Below are 21,465 nucleotides of genomic sequence, written 5' to 3'. Positions count from 1 at the left end.
TAAATAAGTAACTTCAAGGGATTGTGTATGTATTTAAGGTCATATCTTCCTCCTTGATTTCTCTGAACTCTTTTTGCCCTGAATTCAAGCTCTTCCTTGCCTTCCAGGAGCAACCTTGGCACCTGAGAAGGATGCACTCAGTGCAAAGAGCAGAATTCTCCCAGTCCTCAAGTTTTTTAATTTATTTTTTTGAGGGATATGAGGCAATCTCTTCCATTCATTTCTACTTCTTTTCCCCACTTCCATCAAAACATCCCCAAATACTAGGCATTCATTTCCATTGTTTTTTGAAGCAAATTTAAGTGCTGCTTGACCTTCTGTAAAGCAGGTTAAGATAAACTTAATGATAAGGATCTTTTCTTTTGGGGAAATTCGTCTCCTATAAGCAACTGCTTATAAAAAAATGTATACATCTCTTCATGGAAACATATAGTTTACAGAGGGAGTGCAGTGAAGTCATACAGGAAATATCACCACAGAACCCTACACCAACTGAATCATCACAAACAGGACCATCAATAACACAGAATGCAGCAACAACCGCAAATATTTTGATTTGTATCAAAAGTAGCTGTAATAGACATCAGTGAACCTAACAGTACTTCTGACTTCATTCAAATTACTGAATCTTCATTCAAATGACTGTGCTTTTCTCTGAGAACATTGGACTACTACTTGATTTATTTTATTTTCTGTGTTCAATCTTTTTTCAGTATTTTCTCTCAATTGTTTAGATTGGATAATTTCAATTGAGCTGTCTTCTAGTTCACTGATTATATCCTTTCTCATGTCTCATCTAATATTGAGCTAATCCAGTGAATCTTTTATTTGGGTTATCGTATTTTTCAGTTCTGTAATTTTCCTCTGGCTCTTTTTTATTATGTCTTCTATTTATTTGCTAAGGTCTTCAATTTTTCCTTTGTTTTAAGAATATTTGTATTTACTCATTGAGGCATTTTTATGATTAATGCTTAACATCCTTTTCAGGTAATTATAACATCTGAGTCATCTCAGTGTTACAGTCTGTTGGTTGTCTTTTCTTGTTCAAGTTGTGATTGTTCTTCTTGGCAAGCCAAAAGGTTTTCAACTGTGTTATATTATGAGACTCTGAGTCCCATTTGGTTTTCCGTTTTATCAGTCAGTCATTTGTTTAGATACGTTGTGCAGGTTCAAGTCGGGGTGGAAGTTCAGCTTCCTTCTTAGATCTGCTGACACCTCAGGGCAAGGGAGAGGCAATTTTTTATTAACATTTAGCTGGAGCAAGTCAGGTATTGTCACAGTATTTTGTTCTGTTAGGCCAACTTGTTCCTGACCCTTTGTCTAAAGGAGAAGGCTCTCCTTTGGGTTCTTTCTGTATGTATCTAACATGGGTCCCAGTTTGCTGTCTTCTCCAGTGCCCTGTATAGAATGTGTGGAAGGCAAAAAGAAGTCTCAGGGAACCCACTGCTGTATCATCCCTCCAGCCCAATGTCCCTAGGCAGTTCTATTTCTTCTTCCCACCTTTCAGAATCTTTCTATGCTTGTTTGTTGCATTATGTCAGTGATTTTCAATTGTAATAGGAGTAGGAAGGAATGGAGTAACCTTACCTTGGCTGGCAGTTTTATTTTAATAAAAGTGTGCATCTCTACTCTATTTTTAAGCTCATCGTCATTGGTATAAATTTTCTCTGAATACATTTTAATTGGATATCTATTGCTCCAACAATGTTGCTTATCAACAATTCTAAAACAAAGCTTTAAAACAATAACAATTTATTATTACTATGAATATACAGTGCAGCTTGGTGGTTCTGATGTTCTAGGCTGACCTTGACTAGGCTTGTGCATACATATATGGCCACCTGGTGGATAAGTGAAGAAGCTGGTTGGTCTGTGATGGTTTCAGTTGGGATGATTCATATCTGCTCCACATGGTCTGTCACAGTGGATAAGGTTCTAAGATCGTTGTTATGGCAGAGGAAGTCTGCCATAAGGAGGATGAGGATGTAGGTATAGTAGGTTGTTGGCAAAGATGGCCACAATGACTACTGCCATGCCCCTTTGAAATGTGATTTTGCTGCTCTGCCCATCAAGAGGTGATATCTATTTTCATCTCTCTTTGAATCAGTGCGTTTTTGGCTAATAGAATACAGAAGTAGTAGCACTGTGCCATTTTGGGGACCCAGGCATTAGGAAACTGGACCTCTTACTTTGTGCCTCTAGAATGCTCACTCTTGGATGTTTGAGCTGCCGCATAAGACATCCTACTACCCTGCTAGAGAGGCTAAATGGGATAGACCTGAGACTACATGAGAAGGAGAACAGCTTAGTTGAGCCCAGTCCTACAATCATCCTTACCAAGTCAATAGATAAGTGACTGAAATTATCTTAGACTTTCAACACTAGACCAGCCACTAGCTGAATTCCACTGAATAACCCCAGTTGATGGCAAGTGAAGCAGAAGTATCTCACAGCTGAGCCAAATCTCTAAACAAAATTTTATGAGAATAATAAAATTATTTTTGTTGTAAGCCTCTGTGTTTGGAGTAATTTTCTATACAGTCATAGATAACTGGAAAAATAGCTGTATTTCAAGCTTTCTTCCTTTTAAATATGCATTCAGAGTTATTTCCTTTTATATCCTCTTTAACTGCATCTCACAAATGTTGTATTTTTATTTGTTGTCAGTCCAAAATATATTTTTATTTTTATTTCTTATTTGATATTTAAAATGTATTACTTAATTTCCAAACTGTATTATTTAATTTCTAAAATTTTGAGAATTTTCTGTTTATCTTTCTCTAATTGATTTTTTGTTCAGTTCTACTGTGGTCAGAAAATACTCTGTATGACTTCAAATATTTGAACTTCTTGGACTTGATTTACACAGTAGCATATAGCAAAGTTTGGTAAATGTTTGAGGTGTACTTTAAAAGAATATGTATTCTGTTGTCTTTGGGTGCAATAGTGTCTATTATTTAAGTCAAGTCTATGTTATTTAAGTCAAGTATCTTAGTATGTTCAATTCTTGTATCATATTACTGATTTTTATTTGCTTGTTCTTAAAGTTAGTGGCTAAGTATGTTAAAATCTTCAAGTATTTTTGTAAGTGGATCTATTTCTCCTTTTCATCATGTCAAATTTTCTTAATATACATCAAAACTATGTTATTTATTGCATGCTAGTTTAGGATAGTATGTTTGTTCCTTTCAAATTGATTATGTAATAATTCTCTTTCTTTGAATCTAATAATAATTATTACCTTAAAATATAATTTGCCATTAACATAGCTTCCAGGGTCTTATTTTTGTAAGCATTCACATTTTATATACATTTTTGTCCATTTATTTTAAAACTTTCTGTATTGTATTTTTCATAGTATCATAAATTTTGTTAAAGTTTCTGGATTATACTGTTTATACTTAACAGAACTATAGATACATGTCTATTTAAATCAATTTTGGTCTTTGATTTCTATTTGTTCTTTATTTTTCTGCTGCCTTTGGATTAGTCATATGTTCATATTAATCATAGTTTTACTATTTTATATATGTCAAATTTTACATCTTTTATGGATTTATATACTTTTTTATATTTATATAATACATACAAATAATTATTATTTTAAGGTCCTTGTCTACTAGATCCAAAATATGAACCATCTGTGACTTTGTTTCTAATGTCTTCTTTTTTCTATTGGTTTTAAGTCATTGGTTTTGTTTTTATCTTGAAGATTATGGAAACTCTAAAAAAACACTTCTTTTAAAATAGAGATTTTCTTTTGGCTTGAAAGGTAATAGACTTTAGACTTCTACTCCTCCTGGGATGTCCCATCTGGGAATGGGCACCCGATGGAAATACCTTCCTACAGTGGGCCCGTTTGTATGCCTGACAAAAGAAATCAATCCAGCTGTTGAGTAGGTGGGCAGTTGTCCCTCTCTAGGATTGCCATGATAGGTATCACCACTCTAGGGAAGAGATTGGAAGGCACAAATGCAGTACGTTAAGGAAGAAGAAGCTAGAACTAGTGCACTTAATTCATCTGATATCACCAACCCTGGTCCAGATATCTGGCCTGTGGCCACACTCTTAGTAACACTAGGCATGGGTATTCTTTTCCTGTCAATCAAACGGCACAGGCAACCATCAAACTGCTGACCAGAAGGATCCTAAAAATGCAACTATCAGAGCCTTGGATGGCTGTGCTCAGATTTGGGATGCTTTATGTAGCTCACACAAGTGTATGGACATTTGAGCAACCAGGCACCTCTTCTTTGGGAACAGAAAAATTATTCTAAACAGAGCTAATTCAGTTGTACTGGGAATATGGGAAGGATATCACTGGAACTATCACCCTAAAAGATAGCAACTGGTTTTGCAGTGATTCGTTGTGCCACTCAGGTATTCATTGGATTGACCTGAATGGGACCCAAAGGCTGTGTGGCACAAATCTTTGGCTATAGCTTCCACCTGGGAGGTTAGGCTGCTGCATTCTGGTTTTTTCCTGGGTACAGGGAGAATCTACCCCACAGTAAGAAAAATTGCCAACCTCCCTCTCCGCAAGGCCAGATGGCACGTTCCGTTTTCCATTGGTACCATCATTTTCCTGCCCTCATTCTTACCCCCATTGGCCTGGAGGACATTAGTAAACATAGAAGCCCTGACTAAATTCACCCACCAAGCCTTAAATGATAGCTGGCCAAGCCTGTCTTTACTGAACACTGAAATATCTCTACTGAGAAAGCTGCCCCGCCAAATAGGATGGCCTTGGACACTTTTACTGCTTTGCAAGGAGGCTCCTGAGCCATTATCCAAACAGAATGTTGTGTGTTCATACCTGGTAAGTCTGCTAATGGGTCGTCTTTATTAAATCACATCAGGGCACAAATGAACACCTTTGAGTGATCCGACCTCCAGTTTAGGGGAATTAACAAATCAATTATTTGGATCATGGGGCTCTTAATGGAAAAAATATATATATATTACTTATTTTGGGAATTATTGTCTTAATCTGTGTTTTTTCTTGCACAAGCCTCTATTACTGCTGTGACATCTGTTCCAAGACAGAAAGATAGCCACCAAATGAACAACCCCCATGCTAATGAAACCCCTTGCTGACCTCTCCAGCACATTGCAGAAGAGGGGGGCGTGTGAGACAGAGTTGGCAGAGTCGGTCCTGAAGGGTGGAGTGTTGGGGGAGGTCTTTGAGAGAATATAACTGATGGTTGACCTGAGAGCTGACCTTGGGCAGTCGGAGAGTCCTCGTCCGCCCCTGTCCTTGGAATGTACATTCTACCCACTGTTCCCATGGTGGGAGCCTTTTTCAAGGACACAGCCTTGAGAGAGTAGTGTGTTGTTGAGACCATCTGCATGGTATTCGAGACAGAACCCAGTTTAGGCGTCTCTAAGTGTTTACGATTCTGGTGGGCAGATGGGAAGATCTACTCTTTTGCCTTGCAGTCACCCAAGACAAGGAATTACCAAGCTCAGAAATTTAAATTGAGTATCTCAAGGAAACACCTGTTGGCTGAGCTAGTCATCTTATTTCTGGTGTTTCTACATTTGCTCTAAAATTAGAATAGGTGTTCGTGTTTGTTCAGTGACCGTTGGTATTTGCAGGTTGTGAAATGAGTATGTATGTGTGCTTATACTGTGTATGTGTCTGTTTTCCTCCTGTGTTCTGTATGTATATCCCACTAGTGTTCATGGTTGTATATATTGGGTTGGCCAATCCTTTTTTCAAAAGGATTACAGAAATCCTTTTGAAAAAATTAAACCTATACACACTATTTGTAACTATAATTTGAGAATCAGACCAATGATTAGAAACACATTATGATTCAAAATCAAGTTTGAAACTACTAATTTAAGGCCAGGGAAGAAATTATTTCTTTAAAAAAAATTACTTTCTAACAAAATGAGTGTTGGTATAAACTGTTTAGTATTTGTGGCAATAAAGTGAAGTTACTTTTTTATTGTGCACCATGATTTAAAGAGGTTTTATTTTAAAAATCTCATTCTAAGAAATTAAACTTGTCTAGTTAATTGAATTTGTACTGTGACAAACTCTGAAATATTCTATCAGTCTCTAAATTACATCAACCACTTTCTGCTAAGAATGAAGAATTTTTACACTAATCAGTACTGTAGTACTCTTTCTACTTTCAGTAAAATCTTTTTTTCTTCTCTGATTGATAGAACCCTGCTTAATAAGACATAGAAAATCGGGCTATTTAGAATTGACACAACCTTAAAAAACTAGCAGTAGAAGTGCTTAATATAAAACTTAATTTAACTTAAAAAAGAAGAAAGAAAATAAAAACAATATTTTCCTTAACCTAACTGGAATACATGATTACCCTGGTATTATAAAATTAAAAGCTGTTAAAACATATAAAACACAAATAAATAAAAGGTGATGCTTTAAGCAGGATATCCTTCTACCCTTTACATGGAGTGTGCTCTAAATGGGGCTGGAGAAGTTTTAATAGCCTGACTGTCCAGTCACTTTTTGTTTGTGAGGTTCATTCCTGAACACAGCCAAAGGCTGTGTATCCTGCAAAAATAGTTGATTCATCAATTAAAATGTAGGCTGAAATCAGGGAGTTTTTCCTTCCTTTCACAGCAGTTTTAGTCAGTATATAAAATAATTCCTGTCCTGAAACGGCAGCTGTAGACGTGGCTTCCCTAACTGAATTAGGGCTTAAATAAGATCTGCTTTTAAATACTTGATTTTGTGTGTTTTATGTAAAGTTCTTAGTTCTTAGATAAGTTTGATTTAAAGAAGTAATATTTTTCTATTCAGTAATCAGATAATTGATTTGTAAATATTTTAAATCTCTTCCAGATTTCTTAGTAATTCTTATTCTCATTCTGATGATATTCAAGTGTCATTATGACGCTGGAACTACAGTTACATAGACGTTTTCAAATAGTGTGAGATAATTGTATTATCTTAGTTGGCTCAAGGTAGCCAATGCATAAAACTCAAATTCACCCAGACATAATTTTCTGATCCCAGACCTGCTACTTTAGTTGTGTGACTTTGGGCCAATATTTTAGTTTATTAGGTTCAGAGTCCTCTTTAAAAACTGGGATTGAGTGGTTCTAATTCTCCTTCCACTTTTAAAATTCTATGTCAATAAATAGTGGTGAAACTGATCACCTTGAAGAATTCTAGGAAGGCTTGATGGTAGAAACTCTCAGAGGTAGGACTTAGAAGGTTAGTATGGACGAGCTATCTAGAATTGGAACTCGTTAAGGGTAGTAACTTACATAAATTGATAAAAATAGTTTTTTAGAAGTAAAAAGCCTGGCTTTAGGAGAGCAAATCTGTTGATCAAGAAGGTAGTGAACAATAAATAAGTCCATAAATAAACAATAAATAAGGTCATAGTATTGGCTAGTTCAAAAAAAATGTGTGTATGTATGTGTACACATACATACATATTCATATATATATGTATACATACACACCTTATCCTAGTTGCATAGGAGATTTTTTTCCTTTATGTCTGTGGAACATTTATGTAAACTGGCTTTATAATTAGCCACCAAATGAACCTTAATAAATTTTAAACAGAGATTTTATGACATTCTCTGAATAAAATCCAATAAAGATAGGAATAAATAATTTAAGTGACCAAAATCTTATTTATTTTGAAATTTAAAACCAATATTTGTAGTTAATTTTTGTGTTGAAGGGGAAATAAAAAAAATTTCAAACAATCTAGAAAGCAACTAAAAGAACATATTTCTCATCAAAACCTATGGGACTCAGTGAAAGTTCTACTCTTTGGAAAAGGTGTAGTCTTAAATGCTTTAACTATTAAAGAATAAAAATATAAAACCTTGATCTTAAGAAATGAGAAGACAAAAATACAAATACAGTAAAGATAAGTAAATTTGAGAGGAGGTGCTAAAAAAAAGAAGGTGGTGGACATCAGTTTCATTAGTTTGTCAGAATAATTACATATTCTGCCTTAACAGTTGAGACAGTTACAGTGTAAGACAGTCATTTACACTAATTTGATAAACATCTTAACTGTATTATTTTTTACAACGTTGGAGCTCAGATGATGTAATTCCATGCCTACTCTGGATAAATTAAATGAAAACTGGGATAGACTATTTATTTGTTGATTTATTTGTTGATTTGGGATCTTTTAGGGTCCCGTACCATCATTTGAAATATTGTTTCTTTCAAAACCTAAATGTTACCTTGAAATCCCAGAAATCATCCTCTGTCCCACAAGTGTTATTGCTATCCTCACAGCATATTTCATTCTGATGCCCTTGACTTATTTATTTTTTCTAAAAGAGAAATATAATCTTATTAAATGGTTAGCCACTGGGAATGAAAAGATTTTATTTAATCAAAATTACTTTATCAATAAGAAAGTTAAAGAATTAAAGCCATTTTTTCTCTCAACATCTAATAGGAATAACACATATTTATATGTCTTAGAATGTTTTGATGTACAATATGTTTGACGTGTTAGAGTTTATTATAAGTACTACCATATGGTCTAAATATTAACACATTTCATTGATTAATGATGTGATATGTGGAGACTGAAGTCCACATTCTGATCTATTAATTGGCTTGGAGAATCTTTCTTCATGAGAGAAAATTATATGTATTTGACAATGTGTATTTGCTAAAATGTTAAAGATATTTTTTTCATGCAAATACTATAGTCCTGAGGTTAGAAAGCTTTTACTGAAAACTCAGCTGGAGAGTAGAAAACTTCTAACATTTGCCACTCCTCCTACTATATTCTCACTCTTTTAAAACATTTCTTACTTTCTGATATTGTTACATGTCACATCATATATTTCAAATTTTTAAGCATCAAAACAGCCATGAGAGTTGATCTGTTTTTGAGATTATAACATAACTCTTCGCTTCTTTTTAAATTATTTTTTTTAAACTTTCAACCTTGCCATTTTAAATTAGGATAAATTCCCCAATACTATTTTAACTGTACAGAAATGTGTATTTTGCTTATTTCTAAGAAAACTTCTATGTTGACCACCCACATCAGTAAATGGAACATTACACACACCTCACAGTCCAATTACTCATCTCCTTATTCCTACCAGGCCTTTTATTTTTTTCCCCCTGTATGGAAATTCTTTACTCAGTTTTCTCTATAGTTTTTTTTTTTCATTTAAGTATGAATTACTAAACACTATCATTTAGTTTGGAATAACTTTGAATTGTGTATAAATGGAAATATAGGGTAAATACTATGTAAAAGTCTGTAGTTTTATTCAGCTTTTTTGTGTGTGATTCACCTGTGTTGTTGCCTGTATCTGTAATATGCTTTCATAGTACTTGACTTTGTGAATACAGCACAATTTATTTATTCATTCATTTCTCATTAGAAGTAACCTACATCCATATTTTGGCCACTGCAAAAATGTCTCTTGTTGCATATACATTGCTCTTAGGTAGTTCAGTTTTGATAGTTCAGCAGAAATTAGACTTTCCATCTCAGAACTCCTTTACATTCTCAAAAATTATCAAAATACCAAAGACCTTCTATTTATGTGGATTATTTCTATTGTTTCTGGTATTGAATTTGATATTGATAGTTACTGTATTAGAAATTAAAATGAGAATATGTATATTTTATTTATTCCTTTAAAAACAATAACACTAAACTAATTATAGGTAAACACAAATAATATATTACAATGAAAATTTTATATTTTTTCTAAATAAATAAAATACTGAGCAAATGGCATGGTTTTACATTTTTGCAAATCCCATTAATGTCCTGCTCTTATGTCTGTTGAAGACAAGTGGATTCTCACATCTGCTTCTACATTTAGTCCATTGAAATATCACACATTATGGAGATTCTGGAAAACTTTACTGTATATCCCTGAGTACAGAAAGTGGAAAAGAAAATCATGTCTTAGCTTTATGAAAACATTCTTTACCTCACAGACCTTACAAAAGGTCTCAGGAACCCCCAGTGATCTCAGGACCATTCTTTGAGATTGGTGGAGAAGTTGTACTCTCATTAACAGTACCTGAGCCTGCCCATTGTTCCACATCCTTTCCAACAGATTTTTTGTTTTATCTGTCTTGTAAATTTTAGACAATCTGGTGCATGTAGAGTGATTATTTTACTGTGGATTTATGTTTCATTTTCCTGATTATCAGTGAAGGTCAGAAGTTTTTTCATATGCTTCTAATTAGGATATGTTCTTTATAAAGTATTAGTCCAAGTCTCTTGGTCATTTTTCTCTAGGACTATGTGTCTTTGCCATATGGATTTGTTGGAGCTGATTGCTTTGAAGCCCTTTGGGGTTCATGGATACATTTATATTTCCAATTTTAGGTATTTTGTAAGTTTTGAAAAATTCTCAGGCATTATTATTTTTCAAATATTGCTTCTGATGCAGTACTACTACTTTCATCTAAGATTTCAATTATACATTTAAGTTTTTTCATAACTTAAAAAATACGAGTTTAACACTCTAAATTTCTCTCTAAACATGGCTTTAATTTCATCTTAAATTTCTAATATGTTTCTTATTATAATTCAGTTTCTTGTTCTTATCCTATTTAGTCATTAACTTCATTTATTATAATTTTATTTCTATACTTTGACTTTTTATTTTGTGTGTTCTGCCTTGTGTCTGCTACCTTATACATATTATTTGGTTTATATTTGATAAATTTACTATCTAGAGTTCTTGTAAGTTTATTCATACTTTTCTTTTTCTTTTTTATCATTCCTGTTATCCACACATTCCTGATTATTTTTATTGTTTGACAGATACTGCATTTGAAAAATTGTCTGTATAAATGTCAAGGCCCGAGATTATATTATTTTCCTTCTGAAATCTGAAAATAGTTGTGTTTGTTTCTACCAGATGCCTAGGGTCACTGGCAAAGGGACCACAACTCAGTGCCTGACATTGGCCTGTGTGCTTCAGGTTTACCAATATTATAATTTTCATCTCTTTCTTTGTATAGTTTCTAATCTTCGTTTTGAATTATCTACCTTATATATTCTGCCTTAGACATATTATTTTAGGAGTAGAATAGCCATAGGATCCTGATTACTCTTCCCTACTTAAAACATCTTTGTCCCTTGGGCTTCACAACACTTCAGTTCCTCCCACATCAGTATCTTCTTGCCATCAGTCTTTTTATTAGTTCATGTCTCTGAGTTTCAACATTGGAGTGACCCCGGACCCATTCATTGACTTCTGTTCTTTAGGTATATTCACATCTTTGGCGGTTTAATCCTGACTCTTGGACTGAAAAACTATTTATCCCTGAAGACTTATCAATGTTTACCTTCAACTCTCACTTTTCTCCTGAATTTCAGATGCATGTATCTTGCATGACATCCCCACTCGGATGCTTAATAAGCATCTCAAACCTAACCCGTCCAAAAACAAATTTTGATTTATTCACCCTCCTGCCAAAATAAATTTTTCCATTTAATTTTTTTTTCTATGTCATAAATGGAAACTTCATTCCTCCAGTTTTTCAATCATCTTTGACTTTTTTTTCTTTCTTTTACACCTTATATCTAGTTCTTCAGGGGATGCCATCTCTAACTCCTTCAAAATATATCCAGGTTATGACTGCTTTCTGACAATCTTTCCTTTACAAATCTTGTCCAAGTCATCAGCACTTGTTTCCCGAATTGCACGTTCAATATGGCAGAAATGGCTCTGTCATTCCTGGGCTACTCACCTAAGGACTATTATGTAAAAAGCAAACTTTTATCTACTTTTAGCTATTTTATTTTTGCGGATTTTTTTCTAATACTTATGCTTAACATGTAACCCTACATAATGCAAAAGTATAAATGCCTTCTCTTATGAATTTTTAGCAAATTAGCTTTTATGGAAATGATGAGAGGCATATGTTAGAACTTTGCTTCTCAAATTCCAGTGTGTGTAGAATAGCTTGGTGATCTTCTTAAGATACAGATTCCAGATTAGGGCATCTAGATTTCTGCCTGAGATTCCACATTTCTAAAAGCTCCCAGGTGACACTGATACTCCTGGTCCAGATACCACATTTTGAGTGTCAACTTGCTAGAAGAAAATATATCAATTTGCCCATTGTTATGGATGGCATTAACAGCTACTTACCTAGTTTCATTATTTTATTTAAAAAATTGAGTTTTAAGAATAGGTTTTTCAGAATTAACCTATTCAAAACCATATTTGCTTCAAATTTTTGAAGACCTCTTACCTCTACATTTATTAATGGACTGACCGATCTAAGCCAATTGGGGACTTTTTTGGAAGGAGCTTGACAGCTGAAATAAGCCTTTCTTCCAGTTACCTGGATGAGGAAGGTAACAGTAGCTGGCTTTGCTCTCTGTAATCAGTGTGCTAGGATACACTCATCAGTTACCCAAAAGGAGAGAGCAACAGACTTTCCTCTTGAGGAGCCATAAGTACAATTAACTATTAGAATTAAGGCCCAATAATAATGAGCCCAGGAAATTTCCTGCTGCTGCCACAGAATCTCAACACCTGCTTTGTGGGGCTGGCTAAGTGTGAATCCGGAACATCTAGAAATTTCAATGAGAGAAAAAAATTAGTTTAATTGAGGTTTTCAATAAAATCCAAACACCTGGCCGTAGTAAAACTAGTGTTTTTCTGTCTCAAGATAATAAGAAAATTAAAGTTGTCATTGGGGAAAGCAACAGGGAAGAGTTTAATTTGCTGTGAATCTCGTTCCTTTCCCCCTTGTATTTGAGAATTAAATAGTTCTTCTACAAGATCACACTCAGTCTTTCTCTGCATTTATAGAAAGAATTTAAGGGAGAATGAGGCAGTTATGTCATTTACCATTTTGGGAGATATGTCAAAGTTCACATTGCTAGGAAATGTGGAACTCACTTGAGGATCTTCTTTTCTATTCAATACATTTATCTCTCTCTCACCTCAACTCTTTTTCTCTCTTTGTTAAAAAAAAAAAAAAATGAGCGTCATTCTGTATTTCAAGATGATGATGCAATGGATGTTGTCTTAGAGACCATTAGTTCAGGAGGAAATGTTGGCATAAAGATCCTCCTCCAGAAAGTTGATACCTTGGGTCATACATTGAAGAGGAAGTTAAGACATTTGAAAATATATGAGCCTGGTTCTATCTACTCATAGCATCATTGGCCTAATGGGAGCAACTGTAGACTATATGAGAGATTAATCAAACTTTAAAATGTACAGATCCTTATATCTCCCAGTCTCTTGTTGCATGAGTTATCTATTGCTGCATAACAAATTACTTCAAATTTAGTGGCTTAACTCACAAGTACTTTACTTATGATTGTAGGGGTCAGCAATTTGCGCTGGGCTCTGCTGGGTTGTTTTCTGTTAGTCTCACCTGGAGTCACTTATGTGACTGTAATCATCTGGCAGCTCCACTGAGAATGCATAATCTAAGAGGCTTCATTCCCATGTCTAGTAGTTCATGATGGCTGTTTGCTGCGTCAGCTACTCTCAGTGAGTTAGGTTGGGTTTCATAGCAGCATTTCAAGATAATAAGGCCCAGTGTGCCATTTACTTTCAAGCTCTTGATTACATTGTCTTTGCTACTGCCCCATTGGCCAAAGTAAGTCACATGACCAGGCACAGATTGACTGTAAGGAGAGGGGCTATGTAAGTTATGGTGAATCCCTGCGGAGGGGTGATTCATTGGGGGCTGTTGTATTAAAGATTTTTTTTATGTGAACCATTGTTAAAGTCTTTATTGAATTTGTTATAATATGGCTTCTGTTTTATGTTTCGGTTTTTTGGCTGCAAGGCATGTGGGATCTTAGCTCCCTGACCAGGGATCGAACCCGCACCCCGCTTGCATTGGAAGGCAAAGTCTTTACCACTGGACCGCCAGGGAAGTCCTGGGGGGCTACTGTTTTAAAAATCTACCATGCCTCTGTGAATGAAGATGCCAAATCCAATTTCACTCCAGGATTCTTAAAATTAAAGATTAACACAGTATAATTTAACCATAAAGTCATAATCATTCCACCATATTTATTCTTTTGTGACCTTATGTTACCAAACCAAACTTGGGTCTGCTTGCCCACGCACAATAAAGCCAATGGGTTGTGGTGAAGGAAAGTACATACAAGGAGTCCAGGGCAGCTAGTGCTCAAAAAAGCCTGAACTCCCCAATGGTTTCAGGAAAGCATTTTTAAAAGGCCAGCTGAGGAACAGGTGTCCTAGGTATGTGATCATCTCATGCACAATTGTCTGATTGGTTGAGGGTGAGGTAGCAGGGTGGTGTCACAGGGGTTAACATCATCAATCCTTAGGCTCCAGGAAGCCCAGGGACTATGTGCTTAGGGTAATCAAGTAGTTAATGTCGTCCATTTGGTGGGGTTTTAGCATCTTTAAAACAACTCAGGAAATGTGCATCAGATACATTATCTAAATACTTCAGAAAGGAGCTAAAGCAGAGGTATGGGGGAGCGGTCTGTCCAAGGAGGGCCCCAGAGGGTTCTACTTGGTTAGGTTACACTTAGTGGAGGGTCCTTCAGAAACCAAGAGTCAGTGAAAATATTATTAGAGTTGCCATTAAGACTCTTACAAATTTCTGTGGTGTGCTCCTTTTCAGAACTGCATGGATAATTTACGAATAATTTAAATGTATATTATATTGCACTTCTTAGTAGCCTGTTTCTTAATAGTTTGGGTATATTCCATTTGATGTTTTGAAATATGAATATGGCTGTTCTGCCTTGAACCCTGGCTCTTCTCTTTGAAGAATCAAAAACATCTACAAATTTAATTCCAAAATTCTTGAGGAATAATGTTGATTTTAACTATAATGTACTCTTGTCAGTGAGACTTACTTTGACCCTCTATTTTAAATTGCTTTCCCCAGCTTGGTACTTATTGCAATTTAAAACAGATTATATTTTACTTTTTAAAATGTGTTTATGGTCCGTCTCCATCCTCCAGAACATAAGCTCCAAGAAAGCAAAGACATTTCTGTTTCTGACCTGCTTTATTCTAAGAACCAGAATAATAGCTGTCATATTAAAGTTGCTCAATAAATATTGATAGTTTTGCTTGAATGAACGAATGTATGCTTGCATTAATAAAAAGTTACCTCAAGCAGACAGTTTAAGGGTTTTAAATCAGCATACCACAAAGGCAACATCCTAAAACCGTTAACCACCAAAAGCTTTCAAATATATTGGCAAATGATGTAAAGTTGTATTGATGTGATCTAGTCAGGCATAGGGCCATTTTAATCAAGTTGCCAAGGAAGGGCTCTTTAAGGAGATACATTTAAAATTATACCAATAGTACAAGAGAAGTCACACTTTCAAGTTTCACTCCAGGCAGAAGTCACAATAAATGGAACTTCCTTTAGTGTGACTGAGAAACATGTTAAGTGAGTATATCTTGTCCCAAATGGCATAGAGGAGACTAAAGTTTACTAATTCTATAAATTTTTATGGAGCAACAGCTCTGTCAGGAATTGTGCATGGAACAGAAAACAAGATGTGTCATGCTCCCATAGAGTCTAGTGGATATTTTAGTGGGAAAGAGAAGCAGAAACCACGTCATCTGAGGCCTTGGGCACAGTAGGAGGACTGAATTTTATTGTTATGATTAGAGCTTTTTAATCAGGAGATTGATATGATTTGATTTATCTTTAAAAAAGAAGTCACTCTGATCGATGCATAGAAAATGGAATATAGAGAGGCCGGTGGAGGCAGAATGAGGCGAATGTACAGTAGGTGTGACTTGGACAGTGCTGGGGGAATGGAGAGGAGTGGTCCCCTTCAGGTGATGAGCTGGTATCCACAGGACTGACTGTACATTCTTGTGCACTGTGGACAGAGAGTAGGCAGGCATGATTGAGTTTTGTTTCTTATTAAAAGCTCTGTGGTCATTTAGCTCCTTTATGCCGTACTATTTTGAGGATACTTCCATTTTGAGGACACTACAGTTATGAATATCTAATCTTTGAATGTTTTTGCTAGTATGTGCCAGAGGTCTAGCAGTAGAATTGGTTAAAAGTGTACATTTATTTTACATGTTGGTGGATGTTATTAAATTTACTTGACAAGAGTTTGGACTCATTTTTGAAATCACATCAGGATTTAATGAGAGGGGACTCTATTGTAGGCATTATAAAATATCTTCTTTAATCCAACAGCTGAAAAACGGTTTGCCATTGTTATTTTGCTCTGTATCTCTTTCATTATGAACCTAAAGCTCCTTTTATATACTGTTCATTAATGTATTTTTCTGTGTATGTCATGCCTATTGTCCATTTTGTTAGGTTATTGTTCTTTTCTCATAAATGATGCTAACTGCTTTTTTTATATCTTGGAATTCGTTTTTTTCAGTTTATTTTTTGTTTGGGGACATTTTGAACTTCTAGTTATCATGGATTTATTTAATTTTTTTTAATATTCCATAAAACATTGCCTACTACATATTACTAATATAAAATTAAGTAAAGCCAAAAAAATAAATAAAGGTTAGACTTTTTTCCTAGTACTTATACAACTGTTCCGTGTATACTGGTATATTTGATATTTATTTTGTTTTAAGGGCTGATTATTGATAAATCTTCTTTCTTTCCTTCCTCCCTTCTCCCTTCCTTCCTTCCTTCTTTTCTTCCAAATGACCATTAACTTGTCAAAGCATCATTTGTCTCTAACAAGAAAAGCCACCTTCACATATCATAAATTTGTATATGCATTTTGATCTATATCTATACTAAACTGTTCTATTTGTTTATATTCCAATACTAAATAGCTCATTTTACTGTAGTTTAATAATGCATTTTTTAAAAAACAGGCCCTACTCTTTACTGTAACTATTTTCTTTAAACATATTATCTAGTATTTTTTCATGTTTAGTGTTGTTTTCTTTTAAAATTTAGAATCAGGTTATGGAATTCCAAAAAACAAAACAAATTTAAAACTATGTTTTTTTTTCATTACAGGTGCATCAAATTTATATAGGAATTTCAATCAAATTTACACCTTCACATTATTGAACATTTCTAAGACAAGGTATGTTTTTTCATATTTTTACGCTTGATATAAACTTTTAACAATTTACTCATAGAGAATCCATCTGCCTATTTATTAAGTATATTTTTGAGCTTTGATTTCATTGTAACATGTATATAAGTAACCTACTGAGTTTTGTAGATTAATTTTTAACCAACTGGCATAATAAATTCCCACTATTTCTATCATCTGAATATAACAAGAAATAATAAATCAATTACTATTTCATTAAAAGCTTTTATCAAAATAGGTAGGATAATATAATAATATACACATGCATCCTATATATGTGTTTTATTTAAATATATGTCCACATATGTATAATTAACACTATTGCTGTTAAAGTTTTTAAAGTAATTGGTGCTGAATTGTATTGATTATATTTGAATGAAACTTTCAAAGAGAATAGATTGATTATATATAATATTATATAAATAATATAAATACATACATATATAAATACACATATATTCATATATCACTTTAGTGTCTTTTCAAAAAGTGTTTTAAATGATTGCAACTGGCCTTTATCGAAGGCTATTTCTGTTTCTTTGGAATTTGTCATAGGGCTTAAATTCTTTGGCCTATCAATATATTTAATCATGATTATGAATACAAAACTCCTTTGAATGCTATTTATTGGTATATTGATCTTGCATAGTACAACTGAAATCTATTTGCTATGATTTTAAGTAATAGTTCTGCATTTATAGTCAAAGTGGATTGGTGTGCAGCTGTCATTATTTTGTAAGCCTTTATTGAGTTAGGAAATCAGTGTTCTGCTGATTTCATATCTGAGTGCCTTCTTATTTTTATTAAATTCTGGAAATATAGACATAGATTTGGTGTAGTCTGTCTTTTGATTAACTGATAATATTCTTCTGTGATTCCTTCTGTAATTAATGCTTTGTTTTGAGATGGGTAAATTTTTAGATGAATTAATCATCAACATTTTACATATGAATTCTTTGGTTACATTTTCTTTTATATTTCTTTTAGTGTCATTTTTTGTTAATTGATATTTTCCTAAAAATAAGTCATATCATGCAAGTTTTCAAATATATTTTTATAAGTGCCATATTATACTTTTATCATTCTTTGATGATCTCTGTACCAGTCATCATGTATTCAATTTCATATCTAATTTTGTAAAATTTATCTTCAGTTTCTTGAGTTAGTTTTCCATGAATCTATTATTTCCCTTTCCTGTGACTTAATCTTTGATATATTTTTCAGATGTCATGCTATTTTAAAAAACTGATATTCTGTAATCATTATAATTTCCTTTTCTATCACTTCTTTTTTATTTGATCATTGTATTACAAAACTTTTAGTTGAATGTTAATTATTATCTTTACTCTTTCTTGTTTTGAAATATTTATGACAATTTTTCCAAGTCCTTTTTTAAAAAGTCACCTTCATTGGTTATGACATGTAACAATTTGACTATAATTTATTTCTAGATATTTTACAATTGATATTTTTCCAGCATTTTGCCATGAGTTGTTGAAAGATCTTTATGTGTATTGATGTCACAGAAATAACACAGTAGAGAGTTCCAAAAATTGATCCCTCCACTGGAGCATTAGGCTGGCAAAAACTGACAGAATCAATGTTTTCAGAAGTCTGGAACCAAATAAAAAACTTAGATAACCAGGAGGGTGCTTAATGAAGAATGAGGCTACTACATTTTGATGAATTAGCCTGCCTACCATTTCCCACTCCCCAGGTTAGCACCAGCCATTGCCAATGTTCCTGGGGAAGCTTGCTGGTTTTGGTGGTGAGAAGGTGTAGGGAGGAAAACAATATAGATCTTGTTCTAAAAATAAAATGTTTTTATGCATTTTGATCAGTGTAGAGGCTGACCTTTGTTTCAGTACCCTGTTGGGTTGCAGAAGCTTTCCTAGCAGCAGATTAGAAAGCATGTAAAGACGTGTTCCACCCAAAGCTTCCTGGAGCAAGGGAGACAGGCAGAGCAAGTAGTAGTCAAACTCGAAAGCATGGAAAGGAAGAGGCTGAGGAGGAAATTCTTGGAGGAATAAAGGCTTGGAAGGGCTCCAAGGTATACTAGGGAATCTGGAGTGCCACACACATGCCCAGGGCTGGATATATACTCAGAAAATATCCAAGGATCTTAGGTTTACACCAATGGCTGACCTTTGTGCTCCATGAAAACTAAAGCAGAGTTGTAGATGACTGGGCTTAGCATTGAAGAAGTGCCCTGCACAAAGCCATTCTGAAAAGACCAGAACAGTGTATTTTCTTTGTGGCCATAGGCATTTAAGGAAATCTCTATCAAACCACTAGCTGACCAGTGAAATAATGGGATACAGACTTCACTGACCACACATGAAAAGAAATACAGTCTTTGAAAAGATAATTTCAAAAAGTCACTAAATATGTGGACACCTGAAATTCTGAACAATCCATAAGAACAAACTTTGGGGAGGGGGAGAATCTGATTTCCAATATTATCACATTATAATATACAAAATATCCAGTTTTCAACAAAAAATTAAAGGCATGCAAGGAAACAGGAAAGTATGATCTATTCATAGGACAAAAAGAAATGGACAGAAACTATCCCTGAGCAAATCTAGATATTGGATTTGATAGTGATTTAAAGCAGCTGTCTTAAATATGCTCACAGAGCAAGTGCTGATCCTAAAAAGTTATACAAAGTTAAATGAATCTTAATTAAGAAACCAGAAGAAAAGAACAAGATCTTAGACTCTATATGAATATAGGTCCAATATAAAGTCATGTATTATAGGGAGGAGTTAAAATTATCTTACATTTTAAGAAACTTCTTTGCCCTAAAAGTAGATAATAAGTAGGCATTTCTTCACATTCCAAGCAATAGCGCAAGTTTTCCTACTCACAGTCTTTTACCGGACTGATCAGCACAGATCACAGAGAAAGTCATAGAACATGCCCTTTCAAGAAGCAATGAGGATACACCTTTAAGTTCACTTTTCTAACTCCTATGGGAAATCTAGTTTTAGTGAGTTAGGCTTTCCATCACTTTCCTTTTAAAATACACTGAAAATAACTACAAATGTATGCCAAGATAAAGATGTGTGGCCATAGTCATGACTTTCTCACAAACATCAGTCTTGTACACGCTGCAGTCATTCCTCTGGCAAATATAAACGAAAACAGGTTGATATTTGGTGCTACTCACTAAAAGTTAGGTGTTTAAACTTGCTGAGGCTAAAAGTATGTATTATCATAAAAATAGATCACATTTTTATAGAGTTAATTATTTATTTCATAGCTCTTCATCCATTGCTTAAAATAGGGTATCACCTTAGCTGTTATAAAACTAAAATTTAAAAATAACAACAACATATATTGTGCTTTCTGTAGCATTATTTGAATTTAAAGAAGTTGTCATGTCCTGACTAACTAGATATTTATGTAGTTCCCTAAGTGTGTGGATCATGAGGTACCTGCTATAATCAAATCACCGTTGTTGGGAATGATATGCTGAATCAGTGGGGCATTAATAATTAAAGTACTGTTTCTACTTCTTATAAATCACTATAGAGAAAATTGAGTCATACTTTCCATAGGCACACTTGAAAAAGGATTATAGTTAGTAAGAACCTGTGCTAAATGTAATTTTGCTGAAATAGAATCTACACCCATTAAAGCTAGGAAGCATATCAAATCATTCTGGACACACATACTGCTTTACTTACATTATTTTGAAATGTTTTTAGGATAGAACAAACAAAAACTACCATTCCATCATCTCCTAATTGTCATAATTACCTTAGAAAACCAAGATTCATTTGTAATCCTCCTGATTTTTAGGAGAAAATGGAGTTGTGTCACTTGATGAAAATCTGTGTGAAAATGTTCTGTGAAATTTAGTGTTATTCTTGATTTGCAGGCACATAAAACGTTAGCATTATCTAACAGTATGATGTTTCTCATACTCTGAAGTGCCAGGAAAAATTGTTTTATTACAAAATAAAAGGTAGATCAACTTAAAAAACTCCCCTTTGTATTGCTGAATTGGTTTTTCAATCACTTAACTTGGAGAGAAGACCTAAGAACCTCTGAATTCGAGGTCATCAGTGTCAAGAATCTAGGCCTACTGAAGATTGAATCAAAGCTAAACACTATGAAAGGAGCAAGGTGAATGTTGTCCTGAGGTATTGATTCAAACAGAAAATGCTATTTGAAGTTTATTTTTATGAGGTGAGCAGATGGGAAAGCCATTGAGGGAACACTGCTGAGAAAAGGTACAAAGAAACACTGACCTTTCTCAGGCCACCCTTCACGTACCTAGTTTCCCAGGCTCTCCTGGTAGAAAGTCAAGATATGTTCTGGATTATTTTTGAGGGTAGAGTTATGTTTCCACAAATGCTTTTCTGTTCTTCCCATTCTCTTTGTAAGCAATTTTAGTCCCACTGTGATGGATTGCAGGTCTTTCCTACTGTGT

The sequence above is a fragment of the Stenella coeruleoalba genome (genome assembly GCF_951394435.1).
Source record: "Stenella coeruleoalba genome assembly, chromosome: 1".
Taxonomy (NCBI): Eukaryota; Metazoa; Chordata; class Mammalia; order Artiodactyla; family Delphinidae; genus Stenella; species Stenella coeruleoalba.
Note: the sequence above shows the minus strand (reverse complement) of the source record.